The following is a 27,124-nucleotide window of genomic DNA, read 5'->3' as shown; positions in this document are numbered from 1 at the left end:
TGTAACTGGAAAACAGGAGGCTCCACATGGAAGTTTTAACCGCTCCATGAAGCCCACCTATATCCTGCCTAGATGATACAGAGAAGTGGAATATCTGCTCCATACAGGCATTCTCAAAATCCCAGATAAATGTATAAACTTAGCCTTTTGCTTCTTGGTTTTTCTGTATTTTCCAGGGAGTTAACTGAATGATAAAGCGTTCTTTCATAAAAGTTATACCATGTTCATAGACTGAAGCACTCCATATTATGATGATATCAGTTTGCCCCATGAGACTTCAGAAACAGACCTGCAAATACACTGTTGCCTGATTTAGCAAAAGGATGGGCTACTGGAGTACTGTTAATGTACTGCTCCTTGATCTGAATTCTGGTTATATCAGAGTGTTAAGTTTTTGAAAATTTAACAAGCTATACCTTTATGATGTGTACACTTTTCTAAAAGTGTACATTTCAGCTAAAACTTTGTTTTCAATTCCTAAATAAGAATCCAAATGGCATTTTTCAAAGATTAAATTGTTCTTGTTCAAAGCAAAAAAAGTACAGAAAACATTCAAAATTGGGATAAACTTGATGATTTAGTTCTTAGTTTCTCATTTGCCCCTTTTAAATATCGAGATGCCACTTGGTTTTCTCCACTCTTCCAACATTCTGGGCTCTTCCTCGGCCTGTTCATCTTCCCATTCTTTTTCCTACCCATATAGTTTAAAGCATTTGAAAAGCTATTGATTAATGGGTCTTTTCTATCTTGTAATTAAACCTAGTGCCTCAGGACCCTGTGCTCCAGCCACTGTATCAGTCTTCATTGTTCACAGAAAACAACAACTGCACTGAAGGAAATACATAATTTACTAAATGCTTCAAAAGTCTCACTTCTAATGTTTCCTCTATGCCTACTGAGAAATTCTTCCAGCCTTCACAGGGAGCTCACAGTTCTTCCTAAAGGCCAGTGGTACTGGGCCTGTTCTATTTTCTGCAGTGAAGTCACTTATTTTTAGCTGAATACGTTCATAGATAACAAACAATTAGGTTTTGCAGGGCACCTTGTAAGCAAGTAATCATCATTTATTACTTAGCTCCCTTTAGAAATCTGTAACCCAAGACTCACTGAAGTCAATAAATAGTGGAAAAAAAGGGTATTCTGGCATGAAGACTGTTTATATGTTATACTGGATTTGTGCTCATTTTCCATTAAACCTATTGAAGAGACCTGAAAATTTGATTGTTTTTTCTTTCTGAAATTCTACTCACCCAAAGAACCATTCCAAAACATCAAGATGCATGGCTGTACATATCATATGTGCCTCTGTAAAACGAGGGCACAGACAATGGCAACAGAAAGATATATTAAAAAATACATAATATAACTTGTCTTAATATACTTTTCTGAGTCTAAAAATATGCCAGACCAAAAGAAACATATTTACATAAAAAGCAGACAAGGTCAAATAACAAAGAAAGCCCTTAATTAGTTGTAATCAACTTTAATTTGCATACCGTATATAATTCCTAAATGATTGTTAATAATAACTTTATATAATGGACTTCCAATTTTCATGAAAATGGCACATTTTGATAAGCAGACACAAAACCCTAGTACTAATAAGGTTTAATTTGCATACATTAGACTGATTATCCAAACAAAAGGATTACAGTATTACTTCTCCATACCTTTATGTCCTTATTATGCACATTTATTAACTTCACAAAAGCTAGCTGTTAGTGACAAACAATAGCCATGGTTTAGAGGGAAATCTACAGAATGAATAAGGTACATTTGAATAGTAAGGAGCAAAGTTTATACATCATAAATGCTGAATTTAACTGTTTGTTCACTAGAATTCCACAAAGAGTGCTTCATCCTTTGAATAAAGCAGTTTGTGTTCGTGACCTGAGAAAAAACACATATGCCCTACCCCATTTACTTCATCACTCAAATTTCATAACGAACTTTACTCAAGCTAGGAAGCCCCGACACTGGCATGTGCTGAGAATTCATGAACAGAAGCAGAATTAAGCTTTAAATGTGTAGTTCTAGGGTGCAGTGTTAATAAATATATTTCAACAAGCTTAGTTTTCAGCCGAGTAAATAATAATATAGGTGGCATTAGTATTGATATCGGTTCCTAATGGTATCATTTATACCCTGCAATTAAAGTTTAAGCACTAAATAAAGCATTATTAGGAGATCTGGGTTGGCTTTTCTTATATGTGAACACAAATGAAGCTCACGAGTGTTTGGATAAGAGCCAAAAAACTTGAAACTTAACCACAAGCTACTTCCGGGGTTTTCCTCCCTGCTTTTGCTACTTGGCAAGATACAGAATTAGAACATTAGAACACCAGGAAATGACTTCCAAAGAAGGCAGGGGCAAATGGAAGCCCCAGGAACTGAACTGAACGCAATCATGGTTAACTCTGACCCCTCCACATGTAATACCAAAGCTAAGAGCCATCTGCTAGCTCGTACATCTAGTAAGATTCTCGCTAGTAGTGTGCTGCATGTTTTCCGTGTAAAACAAAAGAGAAAAAGACCTCTTTGCTGAAGGACAAAAGGCTTCAAACCTTCCCTTCTTTCCCATGAACTGCTCTCTGCTCAGAGCTCCAAAACACTCGCAAAGGCTGCACTGGGGGAAAGAAATGCTTTGAGCAGGATTCCCAGATACTCTCCCTTGCATTTTTAGAAAACACCTGATTTAAAGGACACATGCACTGTTCCACTTGTCAAATGCCTTGGACACCGTACAAGAAATGCTGCCTGGGAGATGTCCTTTCCCACTTAGCACCTCCAGGTGTGCTTTCCCCACTGTCAGTCCCTCATCTGGATTTGATCAAGTGCTCCAGAAGCCGCCCTAAACCGCTACAGGTGTCTGACATGAAACATCTTTAACCCAACATGAGGCTGCAAGGCTTATCGAAGGTTATGCTCTTCAAAGTGAGCAAAGGGACTTCTGAAGAATTCTTATTTTCCCAGCATGAAGTTAGAGCCTTTACGCCAATTTCAACTGGTACTAGTAGTAGTAGTAAACTGATCTCCACCATGTGGAGGGTGAATAAAATATGAAGGTAATTCAGAAAGTTCATGGAAAATGGAATTGAAAAACAAAATGGAAAAAAATTTGAAATCCAGGCATACAAGGGATCTTCAAAGAGTTAGTGGAAAGTATGTATTATAAAAAAATAAAACTACATGTGAATTTCAAAATCTTTTGCTCAATAAAAAAAGCTTATCTGTTAATTCTCTGTTAATTCCATATTACCATGAACTTTGTGAAGTTTCCTATAAAAAGCAAGTGCTACCATTCTGTATATAGCCATTATCATGACTCCAAATTTGGGTGGTTACAAACAATGGCAGAATACTGTAATGAAGCAACAATTCATTGGTTTTACCAGTTACTAAACTGACAAAAAATTGTGATTGTGACGCTAGTACTTCGCCAAGCCCACTATTAGTATCTGAATGAGCCCAAGATATTGTAGTTGACTTCAGCAGGGCCATGTATATACAGAAGTATACAAAATTTTAGTTCAGGAAACAAAGAGTACACTAATACAGTCTATCCAAACACAAAATTTAGATGGCAGCTTTCTTTCCACAAGCTCAAGGGCTTAGCATGTTAATCATTTCATTGTGTCCTCATTTATCTCTCTATATACGTGGATTTTCCAAATGGGAAAACTATGGCCCTGCCTGACTAGGGACATATTCTGTTGGCCAAGGGCAGAGCTAGAGTGAGCCTGGATTTGTCCTCTCTCGCAGGCAGGCTGTTCTTTTCGCTGCTACCCCATCCCAGCCCACCTAGTCGGAGAGTGCACTTCTGGACCCAGCACAAAAACATAATACAACAACAAGAGACAGGAACACAACTCCCATTAGCATTTCCTTTGCTCAAACTACAGCGCAAGCTCCTGAGGAAATAAATTCACACTCCAGTTCTCTTTCTACCTTTTCTCTGCGCATTGTGGAAAAGAAATAAAGATCTCTTTGTCAATTCAGATGTGCTGCTTTTCATGGGCTATGCAGCAGATCAGAGAGCACTTCAGACTATACAGAGAACAAAGGCCAGCTTGCCTACTTACCTGATTCCTGAGAAATGTCCATTTGTAGCAGTGCCTTCTAATAGTACATCAGCTGCCATCGCAATTCAATCATACTCCAGCAAGACTTCTAGCAAAGGTAGGAACCCCACCTCAAACTTGAGAAGAGAAAAAACACAAAACAAAAACATTTGTGAATTATTGTCCTGTTGATCTCACCTCCCAGTCCCCATAGGATTCTGGCCTAAAGGGGCTAGCTAGAGCTTGTAGCCATGCTCCAAATGAATCATTTCAAACATTCAAATTCTGTGCATACCATTCAACCTCATCTACTTGCATGAGAATATAAATGCATTGTACATTACTTTGCCTGGCTAAGATGCTGCTGAATCCACCATCTTCTGTGTACTAATTCCATGAGTTAATATTTTCATTTCCTTTTAATGAACGTTTGTCAAATCTTTTCCCCTACCACAGTCTCCTGCTCTAACAGATAAAATACAAATTACTTCATTAAGGTTACAAAACCTACAAAGCCAATCTTTCTGATGAATTTCTAAATGCCCTTTAGGATCAAGGAAGAGAACTGGAGATCAGTTTTGTGTTTATTATTTTCTTTCATTTAGCCCAGGATTCCAATTTGCAAATTTGAGATATCAATATAGCATATCCAAGTAAATTAATTTTTAGAGACAAATATCATTTTGCATGCACAGATATTATGTCACCATACCCTCCGACCACACGCACCACCTTAGCACACGGTTGTATGTTCAGTGACTTTTTACCTGTGCCTAGGGTGATCATTTATCCCATTTTGGACAGTCCTGAGTTTTACCCGTTAACCTGGAGTAACTATTGCAAGCACCTCTTTTCACATCCAGCATTCTCATTTGGACAATATATAGTTCATTCAAACTGTTTCCCATTATTAACATATATAAGCAAGTATTGGGTAAAATCATTTACAGATGTCTGTGTTGAGGCTGCTTCTAGAATATTAGTTCAATGTAATATTGATATACTAAGTTGATACTTTATATCAGTTTTCATTTTGATACTTTATGTTGGTATTTTAACATTTTAAAACCACTTGTGAGGAGTGGGCATTTAGCCTAGCTGTTAAGATGTCTGCATCCCTCATCAGAGTGCCTTGATTCAATTCCTGGCTGCAGCTCCTGATTCCACCATCCTACCAAAGAAGATCCTAGGAAACAGTGATGGCTCAAGTATTCGGGTTACTGTCACTCATATGGGAAACCTGGATGCATTCCTGGCTCCTGCTTTCGGCCTCAACCCAAACGCAGCCAGTACAAGCATGAATGAACCAACAGACAGGAGGGCTTGCTTGCTTGCCTGCTCACATGCTCTCTCCCCACTGACTCTCAAAAATAAATAAATAAATAAAATTTTAAAAATAAAATCAATGTCAAATCAGAACTTAAATATATAAATAAATCAAATCACTTTTAGATATTTACGTATTTTATCCATACAAGTACATTCAGTGCAAGCATCTTCATTGACAACTAAGACAAAAATGACTAATTTGCCCAAGACTATAGAGCCTACCATGTTTCCCCTGGAAGTTCTCATTCTATGAAACCATAATAGAAGCCTATAAAATATAATCAAGATCTCCCCGACTTTTTAATACATTATGTACCTTATTAATTTCCATTTTATTTTTTATTTTTTTAGTCCTGAACAATATTTTTTAACTTTTATTTAACAAATATAAATTTCCAAAGTACAGCCTATGGATTACAGTGGCTTTTTTCCCCCCATAAATTCCCTCCCACCCACTCCCTCTCCCACCCCATTCACATCAAGATTCATTTTCAATTATCTTTATATACAGAAGATCAATTTAGTATATACTAAGTAAAGATTTCAACAGTTTGCACCCACACAGATACACAAAGTGTAAAGGACTGTTTGAGTACTAGTTATAGTATAGCATTAATTCACATTGTACAACACATTAAGGACAGCCCTTGTCCTGACTGTTGATGAACAACTTAATACTTTATCCCTTTTAGTATTTTTTTGTTCTACTTAATACTTTTGGTTGAACTCTTTAATTAACACACAATTACTCTTAGGTGTTTAAATTTAACTGAAAAGTGATCCCCTTCTTTCTCACCCTCAAAGCAGAAGCTATCAACTGACAGCAGGTGGATCACTTCCAACACATGTATGTCTTATTTAACAACACACATCAATTTTTAAAACTGAGCCAACAGTTAAAACCAAGACATTTCATGGTAAAAAATCCATGTAATTCTGACATATAATACATAAGACAACTTCAGAAAGTTAGTGGGAAAATGAAATCAAAACGTAAGTTTATTTATCTTGGTGAACAAAAGTTAAAGCTAAAAAAAAAAACTTAAAGCTATGCATTTTTTTATAATTCACATTTTTTTAAAGATTCATTTATTTGCAAGGCATAGTTACAGAAGACAGAGAGGGAGAGACAGAGAGAGAGTCTTCCATCCACAGGTTCATTGCCCAAACGGCCGCAACAGCCATGGCTGGGCCAATCCAAAGCCAGGAGCTTCTTCCTGGTCTCCCACGTGGGTGCAGGGGCTCAAGAATTTGGGCCATCTTCAGCTGCTGTCCCAGGCCATCAGCAGGGGGCTAGATTGGAAATGAAGCAATCCTGAATCGGTGCCCATATGGGATGCTGGTACTGCAGGCAAAGGCTTAACCTACTACGCCACAATGCCAGCCCCCATAATTCACATTTTCATCAACCTTTTGAAGACCCTTCATACAGCTGGAGCAGACAATCCCAACTATTGACCCAAAGTGTGCATCCAGGACACATTCTCATCTGTTAGCTGCCTGGCCCTTTGGCATTGGAGTTTGCACACCTCCCATGGCCTCACAGACCATTTCTCTGCACACTAACAACGTCCAGCTGGACGTTTTCTCAAGTCCAGGCCCACACAGCCCTGAGGTCCACATCACCCATCTGCATGCTCTCTAAGGCCCAGACCTCATACCTCACATCCTCTGAGGTTACCTGTAATTCTACATGTTCTCTGAGGTCCAGGGCCATATATGCAGCTGCTGATCAATACCTTCATGTGGATGACAGAAACACCACTGCCTCACATTCAACATCTCCAAGGGGCTGGCACTGTGGCGTAGCAGGTAAAACTGCCACCTGCAGTGCCGGCATCTCATATGGGCGCTGGTTCGAGTCCCAGATGCTCCACTTCTGATCCAGCTCTCTGCTACGGCCTGGGAAAGCAGTGGAAGATGGCCCAAGCTCCTGGGCCCCTGCACCCGCATGGGAGACCCAGAAGAAGCTCCAAGCTCCTGGCTTCGGATTGGCGCAGCTCTGGCCATAGTGGCCATTAGGGGAGTGAACCAGCGGATGGAAGACCTCTCTGTCTCTCTGCCTCTCCTCTCTGTGTAACTCTGACTTTCAAGTAAATAATAAATAAATCTTAAAAAAAAAAAAAAAACTTCTTTCTCTCTGTTATGACTACCAGTGTGGTTTATCTCAGAAAACAAACATTTCAAGGCAGATTTGTGAGAGTCCTATCAGGCACCTCCTTATCCTTCAGCCTCCACATACCAAGTTTGATTAATTGACCCTTAAAACATCTTTCCAAAGCTCCCATCTCTATTTTATCCCTCCTTCAATCATCCCATCATTATTACACTCCCAGATTGTGCAATACTTCTGGAATAATCCATTTTTCATTACCATAACAAAATACCTGAGGCAGGCGACTTAATAAGCACTTTGGCAAGGTCTAGCAGCCTCAATGGGTGATGGCCTTGCTTCCAGAGTCCTGCGGTGGCTCAGAGCACCACTCAGCAAGACAGGGAGCCTGCCTGCCTGCCTTTCTATATCTATCTGGTCTCTCTCCCTCTTCTTAAAAAGCCACCAGAATTCAATCTTGTGGGCTCCACCCTGCTGACCCCATCTAATCCTAATCATCTCACAAAGGCCCCACCCCCAAACACCAGAGTCAAATTAGGTTTCCACCCTCCTAATGCCTCACTACAGGGATTAAATTTGAACATGTGAAGCCCTAGGGACGCTCTTAGACTATACCACGCCATAGCAATCCACCTTTAGTCCCCAAGGTTTCATGCCCTTCTCATAACACAAAATGCAATCATTCCATCCCCAGTAGTCCCAAAGTCTTAATTCAATCCAGCATGAATTCAAAAGTCCAAGTCCAACATCTCATCTGAGACTCAAGGCAAACCTCTACAGTTGCAAGTCAGGAAAATCAGAACAAGTTATCTACTTACAAGATACAACAGTGGGACAGGCACAGAGTTTACATCTGCTTTCCAAAAGGACACGGAGACAAGCCAAAAGAAGTAGTTACCCAAAAGCAAGGCTGAAGCTCAGCAGAGCACACTCAGTCCTAATGCTCCAAGTCCAGCATCTTGTGTACACAGCAGTGTAGGCTGTGTCCCCAAGGCTTTGGGCAGGCCCGCCACTACAGCTTTGCTGGTCACTACCCACAAGGCTGCTCTCCGTCAGCAGCTTTCCTGGGTGAGTGTTGTATGTTGCTGGTCAGTCTACCTTTCTGGGCTCCCTGCAGCTCCACGCCCACAATGCCACATCCAAAGCTCCCCACAGAAGCTCTGACTTTCTAGAAATGTCTTCCAGGCCTCTCAGGCCTTCCTGTGAAATCTCAGGAAAAGCCTAATTCTTCTAGTCTGTGAGCCTAAAAAAACCAGTATCATGTAGATGCCGAGATCTGCTTCTAGCACAAGCTGCACCTGGGCCCACTTGAACAACTTCGCTGCCTGAATGCATGGAAGGGAATCCTGAGGCAGTTCTGAGTGTGTCCACAGAGAGCACTCCCGGGTCCCACAGAATAATTCCCCCAGGGCTGGCCTTGTGGCGCAGCAGGTTAAGCCTCTGAGCTGTGATGCCAGCATCCCACATGGACACTGATTTACACCCAGGAGCTCCACTTCTGATCCAGCTCCCTGCTAATGTGCCGGGAAAAGCATTCTACTTTCACATGCTTCAAAGGTGAGGGTCCTTCATGCTTAGATCAAGCACGTTTTGATGAAACAGGAGCTCTTTCGGCTATCATCCAACACGTGCTACAGCTTTTCGGCTATGTCCAACATGTCCAAGACAAGTACCGAAATTGGAAACGTGGATGCAGTCAAACGGTTCCGTTGGCTTTTTTGGTACCCAACTTCCGAGCATCCTGGGGAACCCTGGAAATCCCGGCAAGTTTTCTGCTTAGAGCTGTGAAACTGGGAGCTCTTTTAGCGACTATGCAAGCTTCATGTACTGCATGAAAGGCCCAGGACTTTTCATATCTTTATATCATTTGCGGTTTGAGGAAGTAGGAGCCCTTTCGGCTACCATCCCATGACATGCTGGTGTCCCAAGAAAGCCACCCTCAACGGAAACCTAGCTTCCATCTGGTGTTCCATCTTCTGTAGTGACTTTGGCCTCCCTGCATGCTGTGAAACCATAGAAATTCCCACACTTCTGCTCAGAACTAATTTAGCCATCATACTAGTTCCACGTGGTGCAAAGGCCAGGGTTCTTGGTCCCTTTACATAACCCACATTTTCAGAATGCAGCAGCCTTTAGGGCTACCAAACTACCAGGAGGGAGCTGGTGTCCCCAGAGAACCACCTCCACCAGAAACCTAACTGCTGTCAAGTGTTCCATTGTTTTGACCCCCAGCCGCCCTGCGTGTTGTGGAACGGTGGAAATTTCCACAGTTTTTCTTATCAGAACTATGCAACAGTCATTTTAGCCACCATGCTAATTTCACATGACAAAAAGCCCAGAATTCTTCATCCCTTTACATAACCCATGTTTTGAGAATGCAGCAGCCCTTAGGGCTACCAACCTACAGGGAGGGAGCGGGTGTCCCAAGAGAACCATCCCCATCAGAAACCTAGCTGCTGACCCCTGTCTCCCTGCCTGCTAGGGAAACATGGAAAGTCCGGCAGTTTTTCTCCCCAGACCCACAATACTAGAAGCCAATTTAGCCACCATTCTACTTTCATGGGCTTCAAAGCCCAGGGCCCTTTGTGCTTTTAGATCAACCGCATTCTGAGGAAGCAGGAGCTCTTGTGGCTACCGTGGAAGATGTGTGGTGTACCAAGACAACTACCACCACCATCGGAAACCTAGGTGCTGTCTGTCATGCAGTTCCATCGTACTTGTTACCACCCCCCCCCCCACACACACACACCGCTGTGGGGAACCATGAAAAGTCTGATAGTTCTTCTGCCCAGAAGTGTATAAATGAGTCATTTTAGCTACTGTATAAGTATCATGTACTGCAAAGCCAGAGGCCTTCATGCCTTTACATCAACCACATTTTGAGGAAGTAGGAGCCCTTTCCACTACCAACCTATGGGGGGGGGGGCTGGTGTCACAAGTGAATTACTCCCAGCAGAAACCTAGTTGCCATCAAAGTGTTCCATTGTTTATTTTGTCCCCCCAGCCTCCCTCTGTGCTGAGAAAACATAGAAATTCAGGCAATTTTTCTTTCCAGAGCTGTGAAACTGGTGCCAATCTAGCCACCATTCCACTTGTACGTGCTTCAAAGCTAAGACCCTTCGTGCTGTTAGATCAATCACGTTTTGAGGAAGCAGGAGCTCTTCCATCCATCAACCAAGAGGTGTTGCTGCCCCAAGAGAACTACCACCACTGGAGACCTGGGTGCCTTCACAGAGTTCCTTTTTGTTTTTCCTACCCGCCCCCCACCTCCAGCCTCTGTGCATGCTGAGGAGCCATGAACATTCCAGTAGTTCTTCTGCCCAGAGGTGTGCAAATGGAAGAAATATTAGCAACCATACAAGGTTCATGTACTGCAAAGACCAGGGCTTTTCACCGCTTTACACCAACCTGGTTTTGAGGGATTAGGAGCCCTTTCAGCCACCATCCTATGGGTTACTGGTGTCCCAGGAGACTTAGCCCCATCAGACACCTTGCTACCTTTCAGGTATCTTTTTTGCCTATTTTGATCCCCAGCCTCCCTGTGTGCTGGGGAACCATGGAAACGCTGGCAGTTCAGCTGCCCAGAACTGTGAAACTGAGTCATTTTAGCCACCATACTAGCTTCTCATGGTGCAAAGCCCAGGGCATTTTGTGCCTTTATATAACCCACTTTTTGAGGACACAGGAGCCGTTTCAGCTACCAAACTGTGGGGGGCTAGTGTCCCAAGAGAACTACCCTCATCAGAAACCAGCTGCCATCTTGTGTTTTGCATTCCATTTTCCGTTTTGATCCCCAACCTTCCTGCATGCCGGGAAACCATGGAATTTCCAGAAGTTCTTCCGTGAAACTGAGAGCCATGTTAGCCACCACACTAGTTCCCCGCACTGCAGTAGTGAGGACCCTTCCTGCCATTAAATCCACTGTGTTTTGTAGAATCGGGAGCCCTTTCAGTGACCCTCCTATGGGGTACTAATGTCCCAAATGTCCCCATCAGAAACCTAGATACCACCTAGTGTTCTGTTGTTCATTTCAACCCCCAGCCTACCTGCGTGCTAGAAGAGAGAGTAAACTGGCCGTGTGGGAGCACGTGCCTGGAAATGGATTCTTTTGACTACCATATGTCCTCCTATGCTGAGAAGCAGAGAACTTTCTAGCCTCAGATCGTAGGTGTGCCATGAGCACTATAGCCCTTTAGGCCACCATCTTTCTCCTTCAGCTTCCTCCTTCTGTTCTGAAACAAGATTACCTGTGTGGGTTCCATGAGTCACCCCAGCCTCCTTGGAACTGAGGAACCAGGAGCCAAGCAGTCCTCAGCCTGCCAAGGTGCTTTAGAAACGAGAGGGTCTTCTGGCTACCATATAGGCTTTGCATAGCAGGAAGGTGAGGCGCATTCCTGGTACGGCATGCCTGTGGGCTATGGAAGTGAGAGCCCTCTCGGCCACCATCCTTTTCTCCCTACTGGTGCACAAGGGCCCTTCTGGCAACTTTGTACTCTCCAACTGGAGAACTGATTTGGAAGCCATTCCAGTCACCAGCCATCATCCTAACACCTAACATCCACATAGCTGTGGGTCCTTATGGTTCACAGGCTGCAGTGGACAGGGAAACTAAAAGCCCTTATGGCCTCAGGCCTCTTAAAGGCTATAGAAACAAGATCCCTTTGGGAGACCATCTTTCCTGTACTGGTTTCCCAGAGACCCAGTCACCAACCTGGCTTTTGGATAGGGTTCCGTGGGTCATTTTGGCCCTGAGCCTCACTGTGTGGTGAGGAACTGCAGCCATTCTGGCAATTTCATTGTCCATAGCTGTGCAATTGAAAGCTATTTTAGCTACCAATCTGGTCTCATGTGCTATAGAGGCAAAAGTCCTTTGCACCTTCACACCAACTGCATTTTGGGGAAGCAGGAGCCTTTCTGAGTTAACATCCTGTCTGTGTAATGGTGATCAGAAATCTGGCCACCTGCTAGGGTTCCATGAGTCATTTCAACACCCTATCCCACATTCATGCTGGGAAATGGGGCCAAATGGCCATCAGTAAACCACTCATTGTGGATATGAGAGCTCTCAGGGCCACCAAATAGGCCTCACTCACTACAGAACCAAGGACCCTTCTGATTCCAGACTGCAGGCATGCTAAGGAAGTAAGGGCCCTCTCAACCGCCATCCTCTTCTCCATGCTAGGGTACTGAAGACCCTTAGGGCTACCTCCTCATGGCCACCTGGATGACCAGATTGGGTGTGTTTCTAGGCCCTACCTCTAATGACACCCATATACTAATGGACCCTTTAGGGCTCCAGCATGTGACACACAAAGAAATTGAAAGACCTAGAACCAATACTCAGATCTGCAGAGCACTATGTAAAACAGAAGTCTTTTAGCAACTGTCTTTCTCACACTATTGTCCTGGAGGGCCTTCTAGTTCAAAATTCACTCCCCATGAGGGTTCCACAAATCATATTGGCCCACATCGCAGCTTCCTCATATGCTGGGGAGCCCAGAGCCATATGGAAATTCTCCTACCCAGAATCCCCTTCTGGCCAGAGGCTGCTTGCCTTATGAGAAAATAGGAACCTTTCTGGCCAACATTTTTCCTGCAGCTGGTTCCCCGAGGGACTTTAGGACACCTGTCCCCTCCACAACAGGATTCCACCAGTGCTTCAATCTCCCAGCATGCCCTCATGCTGTCTTAAGCCACAGCCCATTGGGCCAGTATACTTCTAGGGTACTATTGCCAGAAAGGCCCTTCAGGTTATCCACCTGCTTGCAAACTGTGATGTGGCTAGATTTGACCAGGTATATATTTCCATCCCATGACCTATAGTACTAGAAGTCTAGAGTTTTAGCCAAGGACAGGGCTGTACAGAATAAATGTGATATTTCTAAGCCTCCCTTTCAGCTAGAAGTGACAATGTGTCTAAATTCTAGTTGTTGATATATAAGAAGGAGCAATGTGTCCAACTCCTAAACTGTGCCCAGTTACATGCCTGGAACATTATGGTGAGTCGTTGACATTGGGTCATGCAGATGAAGGCAACACCCTAGGAACAAAAGAGCTACCAGAGAAAAGGAGCCTGGAACTTCTGGCTTCCTGGAGTAGAGCCACCTTATTAGCTCTAACTTCCATATGAAAATTAAATAAGCTTCCAACTTGTTTAAACCTTGTTGTCACTGAGCCAAAAGTGGTCCAATCTCTATCCTAATCACTGTGCCTTATTCCACGAAAATTAAGGAGTTAGTTCAATTCAACCTCTCAATGACAAATAAAAAACCAAGTCAGAAAGTAGCTGCTTACTCCAACAGGTAAGATACTGGTTAAGAAACCTGTGTCCCCTCTCAGAATCCCTGGGTTCAATGCCTGGCTCCAGCTCCTAACTCCAGCTTTCTGCTAACACGGACTGTTGAAGGCAGCAGCTCAAGTGGTCAAGTTCCTGCCACCTATGTAGGAAATTTGCATTAAGTTCCAGTCTTCCAGCTTTGGCCCCAGTTCAGCTCTAGCTGTTGTGAACATTTGGGAAGTAATCCAGCAGATGGGAGTTCCTTTTCCTCTCTCTCTCTCTGTCTCTCTCTCTCTCTCCCCACTCCCCTCTCTCTCCTTCTTTCTCTAACAAATAAATAAATTTAAAATCCCTAAGTCAGGAACCCAAGCACAAAAGTGAAAATGATAAATAGCTCTGGATTCTTTTGACTTCTCTCCATCTCTTGTACTGTCATCTTTTCTCTTTAGACCACTGCCACTCAATAGCTTCCGACCTTCAAGGGTATTCGATGCATTAAAAACAGACCAGATTCACAAACACAACCTCCAGGTTCTCCTGTCTACCACCCTCTCCTGCCTCATGCACACCAAACACCCTCATTCGCCCCCACTCTAGCCACATCACCCTTCTGCCTGTTGTATTTTCCATGCTCTCACCCACCACAGGACCTCCACAGGTGTTGTTGCCTCTACCCACAATGCTCTTCTTCTCTACCCACATCACTAAGTGAACTTCAGCCTGCCTTCCAGATCTCAGCTCAAATGGCACGTCTCGGCCCTGACCTCCTTACTGTCAAAGGCTTGCCACAGTCAGTTTTCCATTTGCTTTATGATAATGTGATGAATTATAAGCGCTGTGGGAGTAGTAGCTGCATCTGATTTTTCTGACCATTATACCCTGATGCAGGGGTCCCACAAAGTAGGTATGTGGATTATTATACTTAAGCCCCTATTGCAAAGACAAAGAGACATGCTTCATAATGGAATTTGGTCTTGTTCTATGTTATTTGGGTTCAGGTTCAGCCACATAGAATAGGAAAAAAAAAAAAAAAGACAACGACTTAAACTGAGGAAAGCAGTTTTTTCCCTTTCACATAGAATCTACAAAGTGGCCTGGGGTCCAGATGTCTTCTGACCAGCCACCCTGCCATCCCTAGGATATGGTTCTTGTCTTCATGGTTCAATATGGCTGCTAGAGCTCCAACCATCATATCTGTTCTGGGCAGCAAATATGAGGAATGTAAAAAAGGTATTTCCCTCCTGCTTTAAGGTGACTTCCTGGAAATACCATGGAAAACATGTCCTTATCTAGTATTTAGCCAAATTGACCACTCTTTCCTGGAAAGCAGGACAACAAACACAGTCTTTCAGCTATACTATCATATGCCCTGACAGAAATCGGGGTTCTGTTACTAAAGGACAATAGAGAGTGTTTTGATTGTCTATTGCTGCGTAATAAGTCATCCTAAAACTTAGTGGTTTGAAATAATAGCAATCAAAAATAAATAAAAATAAGAATAACCAGTTTATTATCTCCCATAGTCTGTGGGTTGACTGGGCTCAGGTACATACTTCTTCCACTGGTCCCATTTGGGTTCTCACGTAGTCGCAGTCAACTAGGATGCTGGGACTCATGAGCCTCTCTTCTTCTTATTAGGATCTCAGGGCCACTAATATCTGCATGGTCTCTCCACTTGAACTCTCTCCAGTGGAGTGTCCAAAAACCCAACGCAGAATCTCCCAGCCCTTCTCAAAATTTAGGCATAGTGTCACTTTACCACCTTCTACTTATCAATGTAGTCACAGGGCAAGTCCAAATTCAAGGGGAAAAGATATAAGCTCACTTCTGAATGAGGAAAGTGACACAGAATTTGCAGCCTTCTTGAATCCACAGCCAGGAGAGTGAATATTTGGAGGCAATTAGCAGTCTTTGTCTCATGCCCCTTCAAGATAAAGCATCTAAAAGGCCTCAAGAGGGCCGTTGCTGTATAAAGTACATGAAAATAAACACTGGCCATTATGCTTAGAATCTAAAGGAAATCAGAATAAAACTAAAGATAATCTCACAGTAATTCCCAATGGCAGCCCTTCACAGAGCCCTAGCAAACTTTTAAAATGTGCCAACGGTGGGGGGGGGGGGTAAAATAATCTGCACAATATTAAAAAGCAACAGAGGACAGATTATGTGCAGAAGAGGAAATACAGATGGCCAATTGCCACATGAAAAAAATATTTTACCTCGCTAATAATGAGAAGAACGCACATAAAAATGACAGTAAATTATTGTTTTCTTCATCATACTAAGAATATTGGACTTGATGGAGAATGTCCAGTACCATCAATGTTATTTGCAGAGGTATAAAGTAGCATGATCCTTTTAAAGAACATTCTGTCAATATCTTTAAAGTTTAAACTGTACAGGGCCGGCGCCGTGGCTCAATAGGCTAATCCTCCACCTTGAGGCGCCGGCACACCGGGTTCTAGTCCCGGTTGGGGCGCCGGATTCTGTCCCGGTTGCCCCTCTTCCAGGCCAGCTCTCTGCTATGGCCAGGGAGTGCAGTGGAGGATGGCCCAGGTGCTTGGGCCCTGCACCCCATGGGAGACCAGGAAAAGCACCTGGATCCTGGCTCCTGCCATCGGATCAGCGCGGTGCGTCGGCTGCAGCGGCGGCCATTGGAGGGTGAACCAACGGCAAAGGAAGACCTTTCTCTCTCTGTCTCTCTCTCTCACTGTCCACTCTGCCTGTCAAAAATAAAATAAAATAAAATAAAAAAGTTTAAACTGTACATACCTTTTAATGGAGCAGTCCTAGTCCTGAGTTAATATTCCACAAAGGGGCTGGTACTGTGTCATAGCAGGTAAAGCCACCACCTATATGGGTACTAGTCTGAGTCCCAGCTGTTCCACTTCCCATCCAGCTCTCTGCTATGGCCTGGGAAAGTAACAGAATATAAACCAAGAGCTTGGGCTCCTGCACCTGCATGGGAGACCTGGAAGAAGCTCCTAGCTCCTGGGTTTGGATTGGCCCAGCTTTGGCTGTTGCAGCCATTTGGGGAGTGAACCAGCAGATGGAAGACCTCGCACATGCTTGCGCTCTCTTTCTCTCTCTCTCTCTCTCTCTCTCTCTCTCTCTCTCTCTCTGCCTCTCTGTAACTCTGCCTTTCAAATAAATAAATATATCTTTAAAAAAATTCCACAAAAGTAATTGTAAGAGTATTCAACAATGTTTGTAAAATAATAGGCATTTCAGTAGTCATCTCTCAGACAATATAAGTTAACTTTTATTTGGCATCTACTGGATATCACTATGCTGCAGGTACTTTTATCACCTCTGATTTTCAGGTGTGGCAACTGAGTCTTGAGCTTAATTAGATTGCCCAAGGCCACAGAGCCAGGAGGTCAAAAAAAAAAAAAAAATGGGCTCCAAGCCAGGTCTCATTGATTCCAGGGTCCAAGGTCTTACACACTGTACATTCAGTCACAGATGTCTGCAGAAACCTTGCCAAGCATGGCAGATGCGCACTGCCTGCGGGTTACCTTTCTTCTCAGTATCCTCGCTGTCTTACTGGTCGTCCAAGCCATTCAGAAGGGCAAGAGAAAGAAATGCTGAAGTGAGGGGGCGGGGAGACACTGAATGTGGAGTTAGATGAATTAGACTCAAGGATGCAGCTATTTAAGTAACCTAAGCTTCAGGGGAAAGAGTAGCTATAACACACAGTGCTGGCCAGATTCTAGCAAAACTGATAGAGCATATCTTGCTAGCGACGGTGTAAATTGCCTTGACAAATTGGAGGCATTTTTGGCAATATTTCAAGAGACACTAAAATGTTGACACTCTGTCATCAGTAATCCCACTGTTAGGAAATTATTTAAAGGAAATAATGCGCAGGAATACTCAGGCACACTACAGTCTGCACTACGATGAGATTTTCAACCTCGAGACAAGTCCAACAGCACAAACATCCACAATAGGGAAATGATGTAAGCAATGCTTCAGGGTTTGTGTCGGACAAGAACCACAGCTGTTCACCTTTGCTCTCGGACTCCTTTGGTTCTCCAAGCCCTGATCCTCACACAGCCCCGGGTGCTGGTACTAAAGAAAACAACAACAGTCAGGAGGGCACATTTGAGCTCTGCAAAACCAGAATGGAATCAGCCCAATGTTTTCTTCACATTTAAAAAACTGAGAACACGCTCCACCTGCCCTCTTTTAGCTCTGCATAAGACTCTGCTCTTTAGCACATTTGCTGTTTACAGTTGCAACTCCCTCACAGTTTTCTCGTCATTTCCAAAATGTTTTCTTTCCTGAAGTTGTGCATAAGCTTATGGCAGTCAGCATGCCCGCCAGGACTCTGAGAGGCGCTTGGGCCTGGCTGCCTCCCGCATCAGCGTGACAGAGGCCAAATTGCAACTTTGCTAACTGCGAAGGCTCGCCGAGAGATGACCTATAATTATGAGAAATACATCAAATAGTGATTATTTTTATTGATGTCAAGCTGCATTTTTACAATGAGCTGTGTTCCAAGAGAGAGCGTGTTCTTTCCTGGCCAGTGCCCAGGCCTCACAACCTGCTTACAAACTAGATGCACAGAATGAAATCGGTTCTTGCAGTTTGGTCCGAAGGGCCTGCTACAAGCTGTTTGGAAACACTGTACACAACCGGGGAGGGGGGAGTGTAGCATGAGGAAGAACAATGATCATCATTATTGAGCAATAATGATACCAGAACAATACCCCAAATGCTTAAGAGAGTTCAAATGTTCCCTGCCTAATGGCCGCGTGTAACAGATAATCATTTTCTTTGTGTGCTTATTGCAATTTTTAAATTTTCTTTCATTACAAACTACATTTACAATACAGGTGACTTTCTTTTCCTATGTGTCCTAATATGTAGTGACTGCCAGGTAGTGATGCACACATTCCATGCAATCTGTCTTCTTCCTTCATGTTATACACATGGTTTTTGCTCGCTAGTTCTATCGTTAAGATTTTTTTAAAAGCCATGTTCTTTTTTTACATAAACTCTTCTAGAAGGCAGTGAAGAGCAGGAAGGGTGTGTGACGAGTCACAGTTGTAGTCTTCTGATTGCTACTAGCAGGCTGTGTGACTGTGGATACATCACTCCATCTGTGTCTCCCTCGCAGGTTACTTGTCTGTGAAATGGGTGAGATACACGGAGGCTTTGGGAGGACAGACTCAGGAACAGACTATCTGGGTTCCTTTACATCCTGCCTCCAGTTCTGTGACCTCGGGCAAACTACTTTCATCTGTGTCTAAAGGGACCCACTGCCCTACTTTGTCCAGACCTCCTAGGATGTGGGACTTTCGGTTTGAAGCACTGTGCCTCAGTTTCCTCATCTGTAACAGAGGGATTATAATCTAACTCTCCCCGTTGGGTTGTGTGGAGGACTGATTGGTCAGGGTTAAAAGCACCACCAGCAACGTCTGGCGCCAAGTAAATATTCAATCTGTGTCTGCTGTTACTATCAGGACTGTCTTCTCTAAGGCGTCTTTTGTCTTTTCTATTCCATCCCCCTCTGCAACTATCTCACCATCTCCCTTTTTCCTCTCTCCTGTTTAATAGCTCAAAGACTCAAATATGAGCATCTTTAGTATTAAACCCGACATGCTGTGAAATCCTTTGTTTCACTTACCACTACAGACAATACCAATGATGCCTTCATAACGTTTTTAAGCAATTTAATATAGCTCTCATTGGAATGTCACAATTTTCAAAGTTAGAGTTCAATCTCCCTTTAGTGTGATACAATAAAAAGATTACTCTAATGTCATTCCCTTTATATAAATAACATCAAAATGTGCCAACCCAGAAGCTGAAGAAGAAAGAAGAGGGGGGTGGGAAGAAACAGGCAAGAGTTGGTCCAGGTTGGGATGAAAGACCAGTACTTCCTTGGGGCCACTTTCACTTCCTGTCTCTTAGAAAACATTTCTGGGTGAGAGACCTTTGTGTTCCTTGCAGTGGGAACCAATCCTGACCCATGGGATGCTTGGAAGACTTGGGGCTCAGTTCTTGAAGAAGTGTCTGGGAACAAAGGAATGCAGATGAAACATCCAGAAAGAAGACCCCCGCCAGAGAGAAAAACCGAGACTCAATTTTCGAGGCTACTTCCAAGAGTTCTTAGAAACACAGAATTAAAAGATAAGTTTATTTTATGTCAGTGCAAAACATCTTTGAAATCTATGCATAAGTTTTTTTCATCATACACATTTTCCATGAAGTTTGCTGAAGACCCCGCATATACCAGATGCAATGGGGACCTCGCATGGAAAGGAGTCTTTGAACAGCCCTCTCCTATCCTCTTCCCCTTCCCATGCTGTGATGCCCAGCACTAACTAGGCCATATTTTCTGAGGCGATCAAGAGAAGTGGGTGAAAGAAAGGACAGACATTTTCTCTGATGATCAGTCCCTCTTGTATAAAGCCCCTTCTGGATAATTTTGACAGGGGGTGGGAGGCTGCAGAATTTAAATCATCAGATCTCTTTTTTTTACTCTGTGCGGGGTACACACCACCCTACAAGAAAGCAAGCAAGGAAGAGCCAGTGAGCTTGGAATTGATTCTCCAGTATGGAAAACTGTCAACAACAGCTTTTTCTATTTGTACTATTTAAAAGATGGTGTTGGTGGTCTCTTCCTTTCTCAGAAAAGGGAAATTTTACACCTGTTAGATTATAGTCTTGGAGCTATTTATTAGGGAGAACGTACCATGACAGATAATACCAACTCTCTATTATCCATGAAAAGAAATAAGTACAAATCACTCCTAGGTCTAAATTTCACTTGAACTGTGGCCTTCAATCTTTTTTCTTTCCAGTCCTTCTCGGATTATCTGAGCAAAATATGTTGGTTTTAATTTCTTCTTAGTCCTTTGCAAGCCTTAAACCCAGGGAGTAATGAACAATGAAATGGCCTCAAGCGCAGTAATGAGAGAATTGAGGAAAGAGAATGAGGCCTGGACAAATGAAGGAGGGAGAAAGATCAATCAGCGTCCACCCCCTGAGAATGAAAAATCAAGTGCCATTTGGCAAAAGAAAAGTACCTTCTACACTCCTACAGCCACCGTGCAAGCCTCCGGTTCTGGAAAGATTCACTAAGCCGCTCCCCGGTGCCAGGAACTGTGCTGAGACCAGAAAAGTCTGCGGTGAGGGGAAGGAATGCAATGTTTATTACAGGTGTGCAACACGAAATTTCAGGCGATTGTGAGAAATCTATGGTTTCCCACTCAAAGGAAAAAAAAAAAAGTTTGAGATCTTCTCATTGAATCTCCAAAGAAAAACTGCTATGGTTCACTTTCTGTGTGTTTGCATCTGAGTAGATTTATTTGCTCTTCTCCTCCCACCATCTCTGTCTCCTACGACGATGGTCATTTTAGAGGGAGGGTCCGGTGTCATTGCCGCCGAAGTCTGCGCTCCGGAAACCCTTCTGTCTCTACCCGCAGGCCGCCTCCCGACTCGCGCCCTCGCGCGCGCGCGCCCCGATGCAGCCTCCGCATTTATCCGCGGGATCGGGGTCACCTTGGTCGAGTCTTAGCTCTGTTCTCCCAGTCCCCGCGACCCAGGAGGCAACTCGACTTGGGAGTGTCCGAGCTGTCGCCGCCGCAGCACCCCCGACAGCGCGGCACCCGCAGAGTGCCACAAACTCCCCTGCCCATGGGTGCGGACATCGCCTTTCCGACGGAGAATCCGGGGCCGCTTGGGGCAAGCAGTGCCCTGCAGAAGGCCCGGCCTGCGGTGCTCGGCTAGAAAAGGAGGCGGCGCCGTCGGTGCCCTGCAGGTTCTGCCTTGGCGGCCACACGAGGTCCCTAGGCTGTGAGTGTCCCAGATCTCCGCACTGCCGCCCTCCTAACCTCAGCTTGGGAGCCGTCCCCTTTCTCCCAGAGATGCTGCGTGTCCTCCGAAGGGATGCCAGGTGGGCTGGCAAGTCGGGGGCAGCCAGGGAGCCGTTGGGGGAAAGACGGAGCTGCCCCGGGTTTGGAGGAGCAGCCTGTCAGAGCGCTGAATGTAAGCCCTTTTGCACAGTTATTTTTATTCCGGGCCTTTCTTCCCCGTCCGCGTCCTCCTCCACTATTTTTCCCCCTTCTGTTCAGCTATTTGTGTTTTCTGATCGGGTAAGTGATTTGCGGCAGGAAATTAGATCTCTTTACTCCAGGAGCACTGGTCCTAATGCTGTCTATTCCAAAGCCGGCACACTCTTCGTCGCGGGCTTTTTTTTTTTTTTTTTTTTTTAACTCGCAGGTTATTTTGCCATGAAGGGAACAGAGCGCTCCGCAGCCCCGCATCTTCCCTCCTGCCTTCCACACAAAGCAACTCTTAATTAAACACGGGGACACCCACGCCCTCCTTCCCTCAGGACTCCTTCCATCTGCTCCTCACCTCCCCCCACCCCACCCCGAAATGCCAGCCTTGTGCGGGCAGGGAAAGCCTCGTGTCTGAGCCTCCCAATTAGCAAGACACATCGCAAAGCCAGGGACTCTAAAGAGCTGTTCTTGCTATTTGGGGATTCTTCCTTTCTAGGCCGTACCTAGAAGATGTTTTGCTGACCTTAGTCTGACTTTAAAATGCCACAGGTCTGAAGACATGAGATTGCAGACAGCACAGGTCTTTAGAACCACGTTGTGTGTTTTTCTGATTGATGAATTAGGAGGACCATGCTCAGTGCAAAAAATAATAAGCCATGGATCGATTTATACTGGGAATTCTTTCCTGTTTCAAAAGCTTCACGAATAACTTTTTAGCAGAGGTTCTAGCAGCTCCAAGAAAACACAGTCATTTCCAGGTTGAACAAGTCAGAGGAGGCTGGACAAGAACCTTGCATTTTTCTTTCCTCGATGTCCGGCCAGAACAAGAGGAAGTAGATGATTTATGAGTCTTGGAGAGAAGTGGAATCTGAGATTCGAGAATTTCCTGATGCAAATGCTGCGGGGTGGGGGTGCGGGAAGGGTCCTGGGCACTGGCTACGGTCTCCCCAGAAGGTCAGAAGTGGGGCACCCTAGCGTCACCAGGTGCGGGATCATCGAGTTAAAAAACGGAAAATCCTAGAACCGGAAGATGAGGAGTCTGAAAACCTGAACACGGGGAACTTGGAATCAGAGAGTGGGGTACTCTAGACTTCGAAGGTGGAAGGGAATCATAGAGCCAAGACGTGGGGATGCCACTGAGACCAATACCAAATAAATGTCCGAGTAGCTACCTTCGGCTGACCCCTCTCTTGGAACTGAGCAGTCGGAGGGCACAGGCCACCAGGCCTCTGGGAACACCTTCAGAGACCGCACATTCGGATTTCCGATTTGCGTGGCGGCCTTAGCACGCTTGCCTTGGCCCCACCTCCAATTATTTCACTTCTCGGTCCAGTCTTTCCTGAGGTTCGCCAGCAAGAATCCACCCCGCAATTATCTCCCCTCACGCGCGCATGGGGGGATATTAACCACGAACGCGCTGGAGAAGAAAGGTACAGATGGGTCTTTTATTGAACACTTGGAAATGTTTCCAAGGCTTTTGTTTTCTTCCCCCATTCATTCCTGCCGGATCCCTCGGATCTGCCAACTTCAGTCCCCCGAGGCTGAGGCGGCAGGGCTCGGCCCGTTCCGAGCCCCCGCTAGGGGGCGCGCTCTGGCCGTGGCGCCGAGCCGAGCCCGCGCAGGGGGCTGCGGGGAGGGCCGCGAGGAGGGCGCGGACGGCCCGGGTCGGCGCGGCCTCGGGACCGCAGCCGGCGCTGGGGCCCTCGCTGCTCCCTACCCCAGCTCCCACCGTGCCCCCGCCTCCTTTCCGGACTCCCCGGGAGCAGGAGCTCCTGAGTCAAGGCTGCACTGGGGACGCCGTGACCCCGGACGCACCCGGAGGCCCGCCGTCAGGAGTTGGGAGAGGAGAAAGCAGATGGTGGTGATGTCAGGGCATAGAGAAGTTCTCCCTGTGGGGTCTGCAAACCTGGGGGATGGGTACGGCAGGAGGTGGAGGGCTGTCGCAGAGGACTCGGGGTGACAGCCCAGAGCCCGGCCACTTGTCTCTCGCTTGTGGGAGGGGACGCACGCCCTCCTTCTGAGGCTGCGACCGGCTCGCCCAGCTCTGTCCCTGCAGCAGAGCTTAGGAAAGCTTCAGGGGCCTCCTGGAAGGACCGGAGCTGGGGTGCAGGGGTCTTTTCTCTCTGGTTCCGTTTTTTCCGCTCGGTCTCGCCCCCCTCCCCCTCCCCGTGCTGGCAGTGACCGAAGGTGGCGGAGTTCGCAAATAAGGGGAACTGTACCAGCGCAGTCATCACACCCCTACGTCCACGTCCGTAGCTTGAGGGCTCAGCCGCGGTCCTTGGGACCCTTCCCCCAAAGCCGCTTCCCAACGCACCTCTCCCAGCCTGGCCCTGCTGGTGGAACCCGCGGCTCAGGCGGAGACAAGGCGAAAAGGGAAGCAAGAGCAAAGGCGAGGCAGTCTTTCCCAGGAAATCCAACTTCTCGGTCCCTGTGGACCCTTCCACGGACTGCTCCGTTGAAAATGCATCAGCAAACCCCGTCCACAGACAAAGCCCCCCCACCCCCCGCACGCGCCCCGGCCTGGGGAGAACGGAGGCGGGAGTGGAAGTGCAGGGCAGCAGGGCCCGGGAAGGCGAGGGAGAAGTTCTAGGCGGGCGGATTGTGGTACATTTCCTCCTACCAGACTTCCAGGATGAGAGACCTGGATTTGTGCAGAAAAAGCACACCCTGAGTGGATAAGATTCTGAAAGCAGCATTTGAGGAGGTTAACCTTGACTGGTTGGAGTTAAGGGGGGGTGGGGGAGGCAAATATTTCTGTTTGTGCCCTCGGGCTCTTCCCAGCGCCGGCTGTCAATCGCAACGCTTGTTATCCTCACACGCCTTCAGTTTGTTTGCCTGATCTCAGCAAGGTTTTCTTCCACAAGTAGAACTATAATTGCTATAATTCTACTGTATCATTTGGATCATTGCAGTATTGTTGTTTTCTCTCCCTCTTTCTCTCCTCCTAACACTGCAATAACGCGCTCCAGTGTTAAATTAGCAGGTTGCGGAAGACCATAAATGAATGAAAGTTTGTTTAAAAAAATTAAATAAATAAAACAGCAAAATGACTTGGCAAAGGGGATATCACATCACAGAGAATCCTTGCGTGTAATCAGGACGTATTGTCTTCCCTTCCAATGGCTTCCAAATTGGTCGCCAGACTCCAATGAAGTTTATTTCTATTGTTTAAATATATGTTTTGAAGAGGTTGAGCATAATTTAAGAGGACCTGAGCCATCCGGTGCGACTGGAAGCCCATTACAGCTTTATTTATCTATGTGTATATTTCACAATAAATTAAAACGTCTCAAATGAAAAGAGTGTGAGGTTAACTCTCCTCCAAACATTTTCCCCCCTGCATAATGACATCTAACTGCCACCCCCTTATCCCGCATTTCTTGCAAATATAATTTTAAAACTACAATGTAGAATGAGCACTCTCAGCACAGAAATGAAAAGGGTTTGTTCCTTTCACTTCTTGTAGGTAATTATTACTTCCAGGTCTGGGGACAAGCCCCATTTTTTGCCACAAACAACAGTTTTAAATACTTCTGACCCTCAGTTCCTCTCATTATTGTCACTTTTTATTTTAGTGATTGATTTTAAGAGTAGATGAACCACAACCCGTTGTTTTCCAAGCAGTGCTAGGAAAGAAACCCCAACAGTTACAGACCCTAAAGATTAGAGGAGCCGGGAGTTGTGAATAACAAAGTGCAAACATGAATAATATCACTAAAACGCAGATACCTTTGAATAGTGAGTGAAACAAAGGGAAGAAAGTGAGGTGAAAACAATGTGGGGTGGGGTGTCATTTTGCTGGCAGGGTACATATTACTCTGGGCTACACTCTAAGTTCTTGTATACATAGTCCAATAGCTCTATGGTTTAAAGTCTACCTACGTAATACACCCATTAAACTCTCCCTAGATGTTTTATTTTCTAAAATAACATACAGGAAAACAGACATGCATCTTAAACCTGTATTCTGACTAACCACTGTGCAGATGTCAGCAGTCTTCCTGTCCGGTACCTTAGAAAAGTTTTCTGCAATTTTGTGAAAAATGCAGAACCCGAGGAAGAGCAAGGGTCAGCTGTAGCTTTTGCAGTTGGGTAGTGAATGGTGACAAAGATGATCTCCAGGCTGCTGGGTGGAGAGGGACCTAGGTCAGGCCCTTTTCAATGAAGTGAATGGACAGGCCTTCTCAGTGGCATCCTCACTGGGGAAGATTAATTAGAAAAAAACAAAAATAAATAAAATAAAGCAACAGAACAAGTGAAACTAGTGTTTTTACGGAGGTCTTCCAAACGAACACTTTATATTCCATCAGTAGAATTAAGATTTAATTCCAAGGATCATTAAGTCGGAATCAGAAATTCTATGTTAACCTCCCCTTTTACAGTGGGTGATTAAAATTAGAATACACCCCAGCAGAAAGTCCGACTTCTTTTAAAAGCAGAACAGCTGCAGAAGGGGGAGGAGGGGGATGGAGGCGAAGAAGTCTTCCACCGAGAAAGTTGAAAGCTCGGTGGACTCTTAGAAATGATTTGTGCATTTGTGTGCCTTTTTGTTTAACACAATCTTTCTTGGACTCATTTTCAGCCCACTCCCTGCGTGTGGGGAGACGACTCTGAAGTCACAGAGCCACCCGGCAGCCGGGTCTTGTGGATTTCCGACGCGGGGCCCTTCGGGGAGGGAGAAATGGCTCGGCTCGGTCTCTCTCAGCGAGCAGCGCGAGGACGCCCGTGAGGGTCCGGGGCTGGCTGGAGGCTCAGAGGAAAGCGATGAGCCTTTACGCCTTTCGGCTGCGATGAGAGAGCTGTGCACTCCGGGAACCGGCTTCCGGGCCAGGCGAGGGAAGGGGGAGGGAGTTGGTGCACAGAGTGTTAGTTTCTAGCTAAATGGGACCAAATAAAAATACCGAACTGTTGGTGAGGATCTGGACAAGGAATAATGCGGGAAAGGCAGGAGGCAATCCCAGGTACCTTGGTACCTCAGCGAGGGCTTAAAAGAAAATCAAATGTCTCCTCTGCCTTCTCCCGCCCTCATCATCCAAGTGCTACGGGGAAAAACCGGTGAGAAACTAAAAATCAGAGACAGAGATAAGGAGAGAAATCTTTTCATCTTGCCTTTAATAGTAGTAGTAGTAGTATCAGCATTAGTATTAGCGTTATTAATGCGCCTGTTACCAACCCTTCATCCCCCTCAAGTTTTGTCTTGAATGCTCCTGCCAAACCAGCCCGATCTATCTACCACCCACCCACTAGCATACAAGAGTTAGGCAGATGTTTATGGCTGGAGGGAAAAATCGCAGTTATGCGTCCTTGTATTTTTAAATACTGACTG

The 27,124-nt window shown here is 45.3% G+C and overlaps 1 long non-coding RNA gene across 4 annotated transcripts in view; it reads right to left on the bottom strand.

The window, feature by feature from the left end:
- The window catches only part of LOC149119554 (uncharacterized), a 135,206-nt gene extending 127,251 nt beyond the window's left edge, over positions 1-7,955 (bottom strand). For 3 of the 4 annotated variants that reach the window (XR_016227850.1, XR_016227851.1, XR_016227848.1), the window contains exons 1-2: positions 7,778-7,954; positions 4,083-4,198 (exon numbers count right to left, since the gene is read on the bottom strand). This is a non-coding gene — a long non-coding RNA (uncharacterized LOC149119554). Of the gene's footprint in view, positions 1-4,082; positions 4,199-7,777 lie in introns of all 4 variants that reach the window. The other variant, XR_016227849.1, reaches the window with a different exon arrangement.
- Between the last annotated feature and the right edge of the window lie 19,169 nt (positions 7,956-27,124).

Source organism: Oryctolagus cuniculus, chromosome X (assembly GCF_051225735.1).
Source record: "Oryctolagus cuniculus isolate XC-2025 breed Fujian yellow rabbit chromosome X, ASM5122573v1, whole genome shotgun sequence".
In the NCBI taxonomy this organism is placed as follows: Eukaryota; Metazoa; Chordata; class Mammalia; order Lagomorpha; family Leporidae; genus Oryctolagus; species Oryctolagus cuniculus.
The sequence above is the reverse complement of the archived record's forward strand: the minus strand, read 5'-3'. Positions and strand labels throughout refer to the sequence as shown.